Here is a 13,064-nt window from a genome sequence, read left to right as displayed (position 1 = left end):
CGCCATTTCAACCAACCTGTGTGGCTCATATTCACTTTGGGTTGACGAGTGGCATGGTCATGGTGTAGGCCGAGCCTTTTTTGCCACTTCATCCGCCTCCGATCAAGCATAAAGACTTGCCCATAAGCATTCCCCACCCTAGAATAACTTAACCTACCCATTCCCCTATCTGAAATAACTGTACCTACCTCAAAAGAAGTGATAAGCAGCGATCAATTTGACTGTTGCTGGCTGCCGTCTCCCTCTTAAGGGCGAATTTCAAACGTTGTCCATCACAGAGACAAATGATCTGGCTCCAGCAGCGTCTAAAGGAGTACGTGTTTGCTCACTTCTAGCTCCAGTGGAGACTGACGGAAAAATGGCCGCTAACGACCTGTGGTCCTTGTTCCGGGTGCGCGTGTCACCATTGAGCCTTAATGACATCATAAAGCCGCTTCAAGTGCAAGACTTGCAGGCTTATATACAGTCTATCTATCTATCTATGTAATGTATCTTACTGCATAGATATATATCTAGCTATATAAATAGATAGTTATATATCAATATAGATATTTTTACAAATATCTAGCTTTACGTATAAATCTAAACTTCTACAGTTATGGTTTTGTAAGGCTGAAAACAGACATCCAGAATTTGTATTATTATCAGCATTATTCTTATAATTGCCATTGAGGTTATTCTAGGGGCAGGTAATAAACTGCATGAGGCTTTGACCAATTTTTACCATTTTAGGTAAAAAGCTGCATTGACTGCACTTCTGCATTTTCTGCGATATGGTAGGACTGCAAGCAAAGCCTGAGACAAGATATGTCAAATACACTCTATACAGTATGCGAGTTCATTTTCCAAGATAGAAACATTGGTCACACTGAACATTGTTGAACGTTTTCGCTGCAATGCATCCTGGGACGCTTGGATCCAGGTTCTATCATTCATGCTGCGCCATTTCAACCAACCTGTGTGGCTCATATTCACTTTGGGTTGACGAGTGGCATGGTCATGGTGTAGGCCGAGCCTTTTTTGCCACTTCATCCGCCTCCGATCAAGCATAAAGACTTGCCCATAAGCATTCCCCACCCTAGAATAACTTAACCTACCCATTCCCCTATCTGAAATAACTGTACCTACCTCAAAAGAAGTGATAAGCAGCGATCAATTTGACTGTTGCTGGCTGCCGTCTCCCTCTTAAGGGCGAATTTCAAACGTTGTCCATCACAGAGACAAATGATCTGGCTCCAGCAGCGTCTAAAGGAGTACGTGTTTGCTCACTTCTAGCTCCAGTGGAGACTGACGGAAAAATGGCCGCTAACGACCTGTGGTCCTTGTTCCGGGTGCGCGTGTCACCATTGAGCCTTAATGACATCATAAAGCCGCTTCAAGTGCAAGACTTGCAGGCTTATATACAGTCTATCTATCTATCTATGTAATGTATCTTACTGCATAGATATATATCTAGCTATATAAATAGATAGTTATATATCAATATAGATATTTTTACAAATATCTAGCTTTACGTATAAATCTAAACTTCTACAGTTATGGTTTTGTAAGGCTGAAAACAGACATCCAGAATTTGTATTATTATCAGCATTATTCTTATAATTGCCATTGAGGTTATTCTAGGGGCAGGTAATAAACTGCATGAGGCTTTGACTAATTTTTACCATTTTAGGTAAAAAGCTGCATTGACTGCACTTCTGCATTTTCTGCGATATGGTAGGACTGCAAGCAAAGCCTGAGACAAGATATGTCAAATACACTCTATACAGTATGCGAGTTCATTTTCCAAGATAGAAACATTGGTCACACTGAACATTGTTGAACGTTTTCGCTGCAATGCATCCTGGGACGCTTGGATCCAGGTTCTATCATTCATGCTGCGCCATTTCAACCAACCTGTGTGGCTCATATTCACTTTGGGTTGACGAGTGGCATGGTCATGGTGTAGGCCGAGCCTTTTTTGCCACTTCATCCGCCTCCGATCAAGCATAAAGACTTGCCCATAAGCATTCCCCACCCTAGAATAACTTAACCTACCCATTCCCCTATCTGAAATAACTGTACCTACCTCAAAAGAAGTGATAAGCAGCGATCAATTTGACTGTTGCTGGCTGCCGTCTCCCGCTTAAGGGCGAATTTCAAACGTTGTCCATCACAGAGACAAATGATCTGGCTCCAGCAGCGTCTAAAGGAGTACCTGTTTGCTCACTTCTAGCTCCAGTGGAGACTGACGGAAAAATGGCCGCTAACAACCTGTGGTCCTTGTTCCGGGTGCGCGTGTCACCATCGAGCCTTAATGACATCATAAAGCCGCTTCAAGTGCAAGACTTGCAGGCTTATATACAGTCTATCTATCTATCTATGTAATGTATCTTACTGCATAGATATATATCTAGCTATATAAATAGATAGTTATATATCAATATAGATATTTTTACAAATATCTAGCTTTACGTATAAATCTAAACTTCTACAGTTATGGTTTTGTAAGGCTGAAAACAGACATCCAGAATTTGTATTATTATCAGCATTATTCTTATAATTCCATTGAGGTTATTCCAGGGGCAGGTAATACACTGCATGAGGCTTTGACCATTTTTTACCATTTTAGGTAAAAAGCTGCATTGACTGCACTTCTGCATTTTCTGCGATATGGTAGGACTGCAAGCAAAGCCTGAGACAAGATATGTCAAATACACTCTATACAGTATGCGAGTTCATTTTCCAAGATAGAAACATTGGTCACACTGAACATTGTTGAACGTTTTCGCTGCAATGCATCCTGGGACGCTTGGATCCAGGTTCTATCATTCATGCTGCGCCATTTCAACCAACCTGTGTGGCTCATATTCACTTTGGGTTGACGAGTGGCATGGTCATGGTGTAGGCCGAGCCTTTTTTGCCACTTCATCCGCCTCCGATCAAGCATAAAGACTTGCCCATAAGCATTCCCCACCCTAGAATAACTTAACCTACCCATTCCCCTATCTGAAATAACTGTACCTACCTCAAAAGAAGTGATAAGCAGCGATCAATTTGACTGTTGCTGGCTGCCGTCTCCCGCTTAAGGGCGAATTTCAAACGTTGTCCATCACAGAGACAAATGATCTGGCTCCAGCAGCGTCTAAAGGAGTACCTGTTTGCTCACTTCTAGCTCCAGTGGAGACTGACGGAAAAATGGCCGCTAACAACCTGTGGTCCTTGTTCCGGGTGCGCGTGTCACCATCGAGCCTTAATGACATCATAAAGCCGCTTCAAGTGCAAGACTTGCAGGCTTATATACAGTCTATCTATCTATCTATGTAATGTATCTTACTGCATAGATATATATCTAGCTATATAAATAGATAGTTATATATCAATATAGATATTTTTACAAAAATCTAGCTTTACGTATAAATCTAAACTTCTACAGTTATGGTTTTGTAAGGCTGAAAACAGACATCCAGAATTTGTATTATTATCAGCATTATTCTTATAATTGCCATTGAGGTTATTCTAGGGGCAGGTAATAAACTGCATGAGGCTTTGACCAATTTTTACCATTTTAGGTAAAAAGCTGCATTGACTGCACTTCTGCATTTTCTGCGATATGGTAGGACTGCAAGCAAAGCCTGAGACAAGATATGTCAAATACACTCTATACAGTATGCGAGTTCATTTTCCAAGATAGAAACATTGGTCACACTGAACATTGTTGAACGTTTTCGCTGCAATGCATCCTGGGACGCTTGGATCCAGGTTCTATCATTCATGCTGCGCCATTTCAACCAACCTGTGTGGCTCATATTCACTTTGGGTTGACGAGTGGCATGGTCATGGTGTAGGCCGAGCCTTTTTTGCCACTTCATCCGCCTCCGATCAAGCATAAAGACTTGCCCATAAGCATTCCCCACCCTAGAATAACTTAACCTACCCATTCCCCTATCTGAAATAACTGTACCTACCTCAAAAGAAGTGATAAGCAGCGATCAATTTGACTGTTGCTGGCTGCCGTCTCCCTCTTAAGGGCGAATTTCAAACGTTGTCCATCACAGAGACAAATGATCTGGCTCCAGCAGCGTCTAAAGGAGTACGTGTTTGCTCACTTCTAGCTCCAGTGGAGACTGACGGAAAAATGGCCGCTAACGACCTGTGGTCCTTGTTCCGGGTGCGCGTGTCACCATTGAGCCTTAATGACATCATAAAGCCGCTTCAAGTGCAAGACTTGCAGGCTTATATACAGTCTATCTATCTATCTATGTAATGTATCTTACTGCATAGATATATATCTAGCTATATAAATAGATAGTTATATATCAATATAGATATTTTTACAAATATCTAGCTTTACGTATAAATCTAAACTTCTACAGTTATGGTTTTGTAAGGCTGAAAACAGACATCCAGAATTTGTATTATTATCAGCATTATTCTTATAATTGCCATTGAGGTTATTCTAGGGGCAGGTAATAAACTGCATGAGGCTTTGACCAATTTTTACCATTTTAGGTAAAAAGCTGCATTGACTGCACTTCTGCATTTTCTGCGATATGGTAGGACTGCAAGCAAAGCCTGAGACAAGATATGTCAAATACACTCTATACAGTATGCGAGTTCATTTTCCAAGATAGAAACATTGGTCACACTGAACATTGTTGAACGTTTTCGCTGCAATGCATCCTGGGACGCTTGGATCCAGGTTCTATCATTCATGCTGCGCCATTTCAACCAACCTGTGTGGCTCATATTCACTTTGGGTTGACGAGTGGCATGGTCATGGTGTAGGCCGAGCCTTTTTTGCCACTTCATCCGCCTCCGATCAAGCATAAAGACTTGCCCATAAGCATTCCCCACCCTAGAATAACTTAACCTACCCATTCCCCTATCTGAAATAACTGTACCTACCTCAAAAGAAGTGATAAGCAGCGATCAATTTGACTGTTGCTGGCTGCCGTCTCCCGCTTAAGGGCGAATTTCAAACGTTGTCCATCACAGAGACAAATGATCTGGCTCCAGCAGCGTCTAAAGGAGTACCTGTTTGCTCACTTCTAGCTCCAGTGGAGACTGACGGAAAAATGGCCGCTAACAACCTGTGGTCCTTGTTCCGGGTGCGCGTGTCACCATCGAGCCTTAATGACATCATAAAGCCGCTTCAAGTGCAAGACTTGCAGGCTTATATACAGTCTATCTATCTATCTATGTAATGTATCTTACTGCATAGATATATATCTAGCTATATAAATAGATAGTTATATATCAATATAGATATTTTTACAAATATCTAGCTTTACGTATAAATCTAAACTTCTACAGTTATGGTTTTGTAAGGCTGAAAACAGACATCCAGAATTTGTATTATTATCAGCATTATTCTTATAATTCCATTGAGGTTATTCCAGGGGCAGGTAATACACTGCATGAGGCTTTGACCATTTTTTACCATTTTAGGTAAAAAGCTGCATTGACTGCACTTCTGCATTTTCTGCGATATGGTAGGACTGCAAGCAAAGCCTGAGACAAGATATGTCAAATACACTCTATACAGTATGCGAGTTCATTTTCCAAGATAGAAACATTGGTCACACTGAACATTGTTGAACGTTTTCGCTGCAATGCATCCTGGGACGCTTGGATCCAGGTTCTATCATTCATGCTGCGCCATTTCAACCAACCTGTGTGGCTCATATTCACTTTGGGTTGACGAGTGGCATGGTCATGGTGTAGGCCGAGCCTTTTTTGCCACTTCATCCGCCTCCGATCAAGCATAAAGACTTGCCCATAAGCATTCCCCACCCTAGAATAACTTAACCTACCCATTCCCCTATCTGAAATAACTGTACCTACCTCAAAAGAAGTGATAAGCAGCGATCAATTTGACTGTTGCTGGCTGCCGTCTCCCGCTTAAGGGCGAATTTCAAACGTTGTCCATCACAGAGACAAATGATCTGGCTCCAGCAGCGTCTAAAGGAGTACCTGTTTGCTCACTTCTAGCTCCAGTGGAGACTGACGGAAAAATGGCCGCTAACAACCTGTGGTCCTTGTTCCGGGTGCGCGTGTCACCATCGAGCCTTAATGACATCATAAAGCCGCTTCAAGTGCAAGACTTGCAGGCTTATATACAGTCTATCTATCTATCTATGTAATGTATCTTACTGCATAGATATATATCTAGCTATATAAATAGATAGTTATATATCAATATAGATATTTTTACAAATATCTAGCTTTACGTATAAATCTAAACTTCTACAGTTATGGTTTTGTAAGGCTGAAAACAGACATCCAGAATTTGTATTATTATCAGCATTATTCTTATAATTCCATTGAGGTTATTCCAGGGGCAGGTAATACACTGCATGAGGCTTTGACCATTTTTTACCATTTTAGGTAAAAAGCTGCATTGACTGCACTTCTGCATTTTCTGCGATATGGTAGGACTGCAAGCAAAGCCTGAGACAAGATATGTCAAATACACTCTATACAGTATGCGAGTTCATTTTCCAAGATAGAAACATTGGTCACACTGAACATTGTTGAACGTTTTCGCTGCAATGCATCCTGGGACGCTTGGATCCAGGTTCTATCATTCATGCTGCGCCATTTCAACCAACCTGTGTGGCTCATATTCACTTTGGGTTGACGAGTGGCATGGTCATGGTGTAGGCCGAGCCTTTTTTGCCACTTCATCCGCCTCCGATCAAGCATAAAGACTTGCCCATAAGCATTCCCCACCCTAGAATAACTTAACCTACCCATTCCCCTATGTGAAATAACTGTACCTACCTCAAAAGAAGTGATAAGCAGCGATCAATTTGACTGTTGCTGGCTGCCGTCTCCCGCTTAAGGGCGAATTTCAAACGTTGTCCATCACAGAGACAAATGATCTGGCTCCAGCAGCGTCTAAAGGAGTACCTGTTTGCTCACTTCTAGCTCCAGTGGAGACTGACGGAAAAATGGCCGCTAACAACCTGTGGTCCTTGTTCCGGGTGCGCGTGTCACCATCGAGCCTTAATGACATCATAAAGCCGCTTCAAGTGCAAGACTTGCAGGCTTATATACAGTCTATCTATCTATCTATGTAATGTATCTTACTGCATAGATATATATCTAGCTATATAAATAGATAGTTATATATCAATATAGATATTTTTACAAATATCTAGCTTTACGTATAAATCTAAACTTCTACAGTTATGGTTTTGTAAGGCTGAAAACAGACATCCAGAATTTGTATTATTATCAGCATTATTCTTATAATTCCATTGAGGTTATTCCAGGGGCAGGTAATACACTGCATGAGGCTTTGACCATTTTTTACCATTTTAGGTAAAAAGCTGCATTGACTGCACTTCTGCATTTTCTGCGATATGGTAGGACTGCAAGCAAAGCCTGAGACAAGATATGTCAAATACACTCTATACAGTATGCGAGTTCATTTTCCAAGATAGAAACATTGGTCACACTGAACATTGTTGAACGTTTTCGCTGCAATGCATCCTGGGACGCTTGGATCCAGGTTCTATCATTCATGCTGCGCCATTTCAACCAACCTGTGTGGCTCATATTCACTTTGGGTTGACGAGTGGCATGGTCATGGTGTAGGCCGAGCCTTTTTTGCCACTTCATCCGCCTCCGATCAAGCATAAAGACTTGCCCATAAGCATTCCCCACCCTAGAATAACTTAACCTACCCATTCCCCTATCTGAAATAACTGTACCTACCTCAAAAGAAGTGATAAGCAGCGATCAATTTGACTGTTGCTGGCTGCCGTCTCCCGCTTAAGGGCGAATTTCAAACGTTGTCCATCACAGAGACAAATGATCTGGCTCCAGCAGCGTCTAAAGGAGTACCTGTTTGCTCACTTCTAGCTCCAGTGGAGACTGACGGAAAAATGGCCGCTAACAACCTGTGGTCCTTGTTCCGGGTGCGCGTGTCACCATCGAGCCTTAATGACATCATAAAGCCGCTTCAAGTGCAAGACTTGCAGGCTTATATACAGTCTATCTATCTATCTATGTAATGTATCTTACTGCATAGATATATATCTAGCTATATAAATAGATAGTTATATATCAATATAGATATTTTTACAAATATCTAGCTTTACGTATAAATCTAAACTTCTACAGTTATGGTTTTGTAAGGCTGAAAACAGACATCCAGAATTTGTATTATTATCAGCATTATTCTTATAATTCCATTGAGGTTATTCCAGGGGCAGGTAATACACTGCATGAGGCTTTGACCATTTTTTACCATTTTAGGTAAAAAGCTGCATTGACTGCACTTCTGCATTTTCTGCGATATGGTAGGACTGCAAGCAAAGCCTGAGACAAGATATGTCAAATACACTCTATACAGTATGCGAGTTCATTTTCCAAGATAGAAACATTGGTCACACTGAACATTGTTGAACGTTTTCGCTGCAATGCATCCTGGGACGCTTGGATCCAGGTTCTATCATTCATGCTGCGCCATTTCAACCAACCTGTGTGGCTCATATTCACTTTGGGTTGACGAGTGGCATGGTCATGGTGTAGGCCGAGCCTTTTTTGCCACTTCATCCGCCTCCGATCAAGCATAAAGACTTGCCCATAAGCATTCCCCACCCTAGAATAACTTAACCTACCCATTCCCCTATCTGAAATAACTGTACCTACCTCAAAAGAAGTGATAAGCAGCGATCAATTTGACTGTTGCTGGCTGCCGTCTCCCGCTTAAGGGCGAATTTCAAACGTTGTCCATCACAGAGACAAATGATCTGGCTCCAGCAGCGTCTAAAGGAGTACCTGTTTGCTCACTTCTAGCTCCAGTGGAGACTGACGGAAAAATGGCCGCTAACAACCTGTGGTCCTTGTTCCGGGTGCGCGTGTCACCATCGAGCCTTAATGACATCATAAAGCCGCTTCAAGTGCAAGACTTGCAGGCTTATATACAGTCTATCTATCTATCTATGTAATGTATCTTACTGCATAGATATATATCTAGCTATATAAATAGATAGTTATATATCAATATAGATATTTTTACAAATATCTAGCTTTACGTATAAATCTAAACTTCTACAGTTATGGTTTTGTAAGGCTGAAAACAGACATCCAGAATTTGTATTATTATCAGCATTATTCTTATAATTCCATTGAGGTTATTCCAGGGGCAGGTAATACACTGCATGAGGCTTTGACCATTTTTTACCATTTTAGGTAAAAAGCTGCATTGACTGCACTTCTGCATTTTCTGCGATATGGTAGGACTGCAAGCAAAGCCTGAGACAAGATATGTCAAATACACTCTATACAGTATGCGAGTTCATTTTCCAAGATAGAAACATTGGTCACACTGAACATTGTTGAACGTTTTCGCTGCAATGCATCCTGGGACGCTTGGATCCAGGTTCTATCATTCATGCTGCGCCATTTCAACCAACCTGTGTGGCTCATATTCACTTTGGGTTGACGAGTGGCATGGTCATGGTGTAGGCCGAGCCTTTTTTGCCACTTCATCCGCCTCCGATCAAGCATAAAGACTTGCCCATAAGCATTCCCCACCCTAGAATAACTTAACCTACCCATTCCCCTATGTGAAATAACTGTACCTACCTCAAAAGAAGTGATAAGCAGCGATCAATTTGACTGTTGCTGGCTGCCGTCTCCCGCTTAAGGGCGAATTTCAAACGTTGTCCATCACAGAGACAAATGATCTGGCTCCAGCAGCGTCTAAAGGAGTACCTGTTTGCTCACTTCTAGCTCCAGTGGAGACTGACGGAAAAATGGCCGCTAACAACCTGTGGTCCTTGTTCCGGGTGCGCGTGTCACCATCGAGCCTTAATGACATCATAAAGCCGCTTCAAGTGCAAGACTTGCAGGCTTATATACAGTCTATCTATCTATCTATGTAATGTATCTTACTGCATAGATATATATCTAGCTATATAAATAGATAGTTATATATCAATATAGATATTTTTACAAATATCTAGCTTTACGTATAAATCTAAACTTCTACAGTTATGGTTTTGTAAGGCTGAAAACAGACATCCAGAATTTGTATTATTATCAGCATTATTCTTATAATTCCATTGAGGTTATTCCAGGGGCAGGTAATACACTGCATGAGGCTTTGACCATTTTTTACCATTTTAGGTAAAAAGCTGCATTGACTGCACTTCTGCATTTTCTGCGATATGGTAGGACTGCAAGCAAAGCCTGAGACAAGATATGTCAAATACACTCTATACAGTATGCGAGTTCATTTTCCAAGATAGAAACATTGGTCACACTGAACATTGTTGAACGTTTTCGCTGCAATGCATCCTGGGACGCTTGGATCCAGGTTCTATCATTCATGCTGCGCCATTTCAACCAACCTGTGTGGCTCATATTCACTTTGGGTTGACGAGTGGCATGGTCATGGTGTAGGCCGAGCCTTTTTTGCCACTTCATCCGCCTCCGATCAAGCATAAAGACTTGCCCATAAGCATTCCCCACCCTAGAATAACTTAACCTACCCATTCCCCTATCTGAAATAACTGTACCTACCTCAAAAGAAGTGATAAGCAGCGATCAATTTGACTGTTGCTGGCTGCCGTCTCCCGCTTAAGGGCGAATTTCAAACGTTGTCCATCACAGAGACAAATGATCTGGCTCCAGCAGCGTCTAAAGGAGTACCTGTTTGCTCACTTCTAGCTCCAGTGGAGACTGACGGAAAAATGGCCGCTAACAACCTGTGGTCCTTGTTCCGGGTGCGCGTGTCACCATCGAGCCTTAATGACATCATAAAGCCGCTTCAAGTGCAAGACTTGCAGGCTTATATACAGTCTATCTATCTATCTATGTAATGTATCTTACTGCATAGATATATATCTAGCTATATAAATAGATAGTTATATATCAATATAGATATTTTTACAAATATCTAGCTTTACGTATAAATCTAAACTTCTACAGTTATGGTTTTGTAAGGCTGAAAACAGACATCCAGAATTTGTATTATTATCAGCATTATTCTTATAATTCCATTGAGGTTATTCCAGGGGCAGGTAATACACTGCATGAGGCTTTGACCATTTTTTACCATTTTAGGTAAAAAGCTGCATTGACTGCACTTCTGCATTTTCTGCGATATGGTAGGACTGCAAGCAAAGCCTGAGACAAGATATGTCAAATACACTCTATACAGTATGCGAGTTCATTTTCCAAGATAGAAACATTGGTCACACTGAACATTGTTGAACGTTTTCGCTGCAATGCATCCTGGGACGCTTGGATCCAGGTTCTATCATTCATGCTGCGCCATTTCAACCAACCTGTGTGGCTCATATTCACTTTGGGTTGACGAGTGGCATGGTCATGGTGTAGGCCGAGCCTTTTTTGCCACTTCATCCGCCTCCGATCAAGCATAAAGACTTGCCCATAAGCATTCCCCACCCTAGAATAACTTAACCTACCCATTCCCCTATCTGAAATAACTGTACCTACCTCAAAAGAAGTGATAAGCAGCGATCAATTTGACTGTTGCTGGCTGCCGTCTCCCGCTTAAGGGCGAATTTCAAACGTTGTCCATCACAGAGACAAATGATCTGGCTCCAGCAGCGTCTAAAGGAGTACCTGTTTGCTCACTTCTAGCTCCAGTGGAGACTGACGGAAAAATGGCCGCTAACAACCTGTGGTCCTTGTTCCGGGTGCGCGTGTCACCATCGAGCCTTAATGACATCATAAAGCCGCTTCAAGTGCAAGACTTGCAGGCTTATATACAGTCTATCTATCTATCTATGTAATGTATCTTACTGCATAGATATATATCTAGCTATATAAATAGATAGTTATATATCAATATAGATATTTTTACAAATATCTAGCTTTACGTATAAATCTAAACTTCTACAGTTATGGTTTTGTAAGGCTGAAAACAGACATCCAGAATTTGTATTATTATCAGCATTATTCTTATAATTCCATTGAGGTTATTCCAGGGGCAGGTAATACACTGCATGAGGCTTTGACCATTTTTTACCATTTTAGGTAAAAAGCTGCATTGACTGCACTTCTGCATTTTCTGCGATATGGTAGGACTGCAAGCAAAGCCTGAGACAAGATATGTCAAATACACTCTATACAGTATGCGAGTTCATTTTCCAAGATAGAAACATTGGTCACACTGAACATTGTTGAACGTTTTCGCTGCAATGCATCCTGGGACGCTTGGATCCAGGTTCTATCATTCATGCTGCGCCATTTCAACCAACCTGTGTGGCTCATATTCACTTTGGGTTGACGAGTGGCATGGTCATGGTGTAGGCCGAGCCTTTTTTGCCACTTCATCCGCCTCCGATCAAGCATAAAGACTTGCCCATAAGCATTCCCCACCCTAGAATAACTTAACCTACCCATTCCCCTATCTGAAATAACTGTACCTACCTCAAAAGAAGTGATAAGCAGCGATCAATTTGACTGTTGCTGGCTGCCGTCTCCCGCTTAAGGGCGAATTTCAAACGTTGTCCATCACAGAGACAAATGATCTGGCTCCAGCAGCGTCTAAAGGAGTACCTGTTTGCTCACTTCTAGCTCCAGTGGAGACTGACGGAAAAATGGCCGCTAACAACCTGTGGTCCTTGTTCCGGGTGCGCGTGTCACCATCGAGCCTTAATGACATCATAAAGCCGCTTCAAGTGCAAGACTTGCAGGCTTATATACAGTCTATCTATCTATCTATGTAATGTATCTTACTGCATAGATATATATCTAGCTATATAAATAGATAGTTATATATCAATATAGATATTTTTACAAATATCTAGCTTTACGTATAAATCTAAACTTCTACAGTTATGGTTTTGTAAGGCTGAAAACAGACATCCAGAATTTGTATTATTATCAGCATTATTCTTATAATTCCATTGAGGTTATTCCAGGGGCAGGTAATACACTGCATGAGGCTTTGACCATTTTTTACCATTTTAGGTAAAAAGCTGCATTGACTGCACTTCTGCATTTTCTGCGATATGGTAGGACTGCAAGCAAAGCCTGAGACAAGATATGTCAAATACACTCTATACAGTATGCGAGTTCATTTTCCAAGATAG

Source organism: Eleutherodactylus coqui, chromosome 11 (assembly GCF_035609145.1).
Source record: "Eleutherodactylus coqui strain aEleCoq1 chromosome 11, aEleCoq1.hap1, whole genome shotgun sequence".
NCBI lineage: Eukaryota > Metazoa > Chordata > Amphibia > Anura > Eleutherodactylidae > Eleutherodactylus > Eleutherodactylus coqui.
This window is presented reverse-complemented; position numbering follows the sequence as displayed.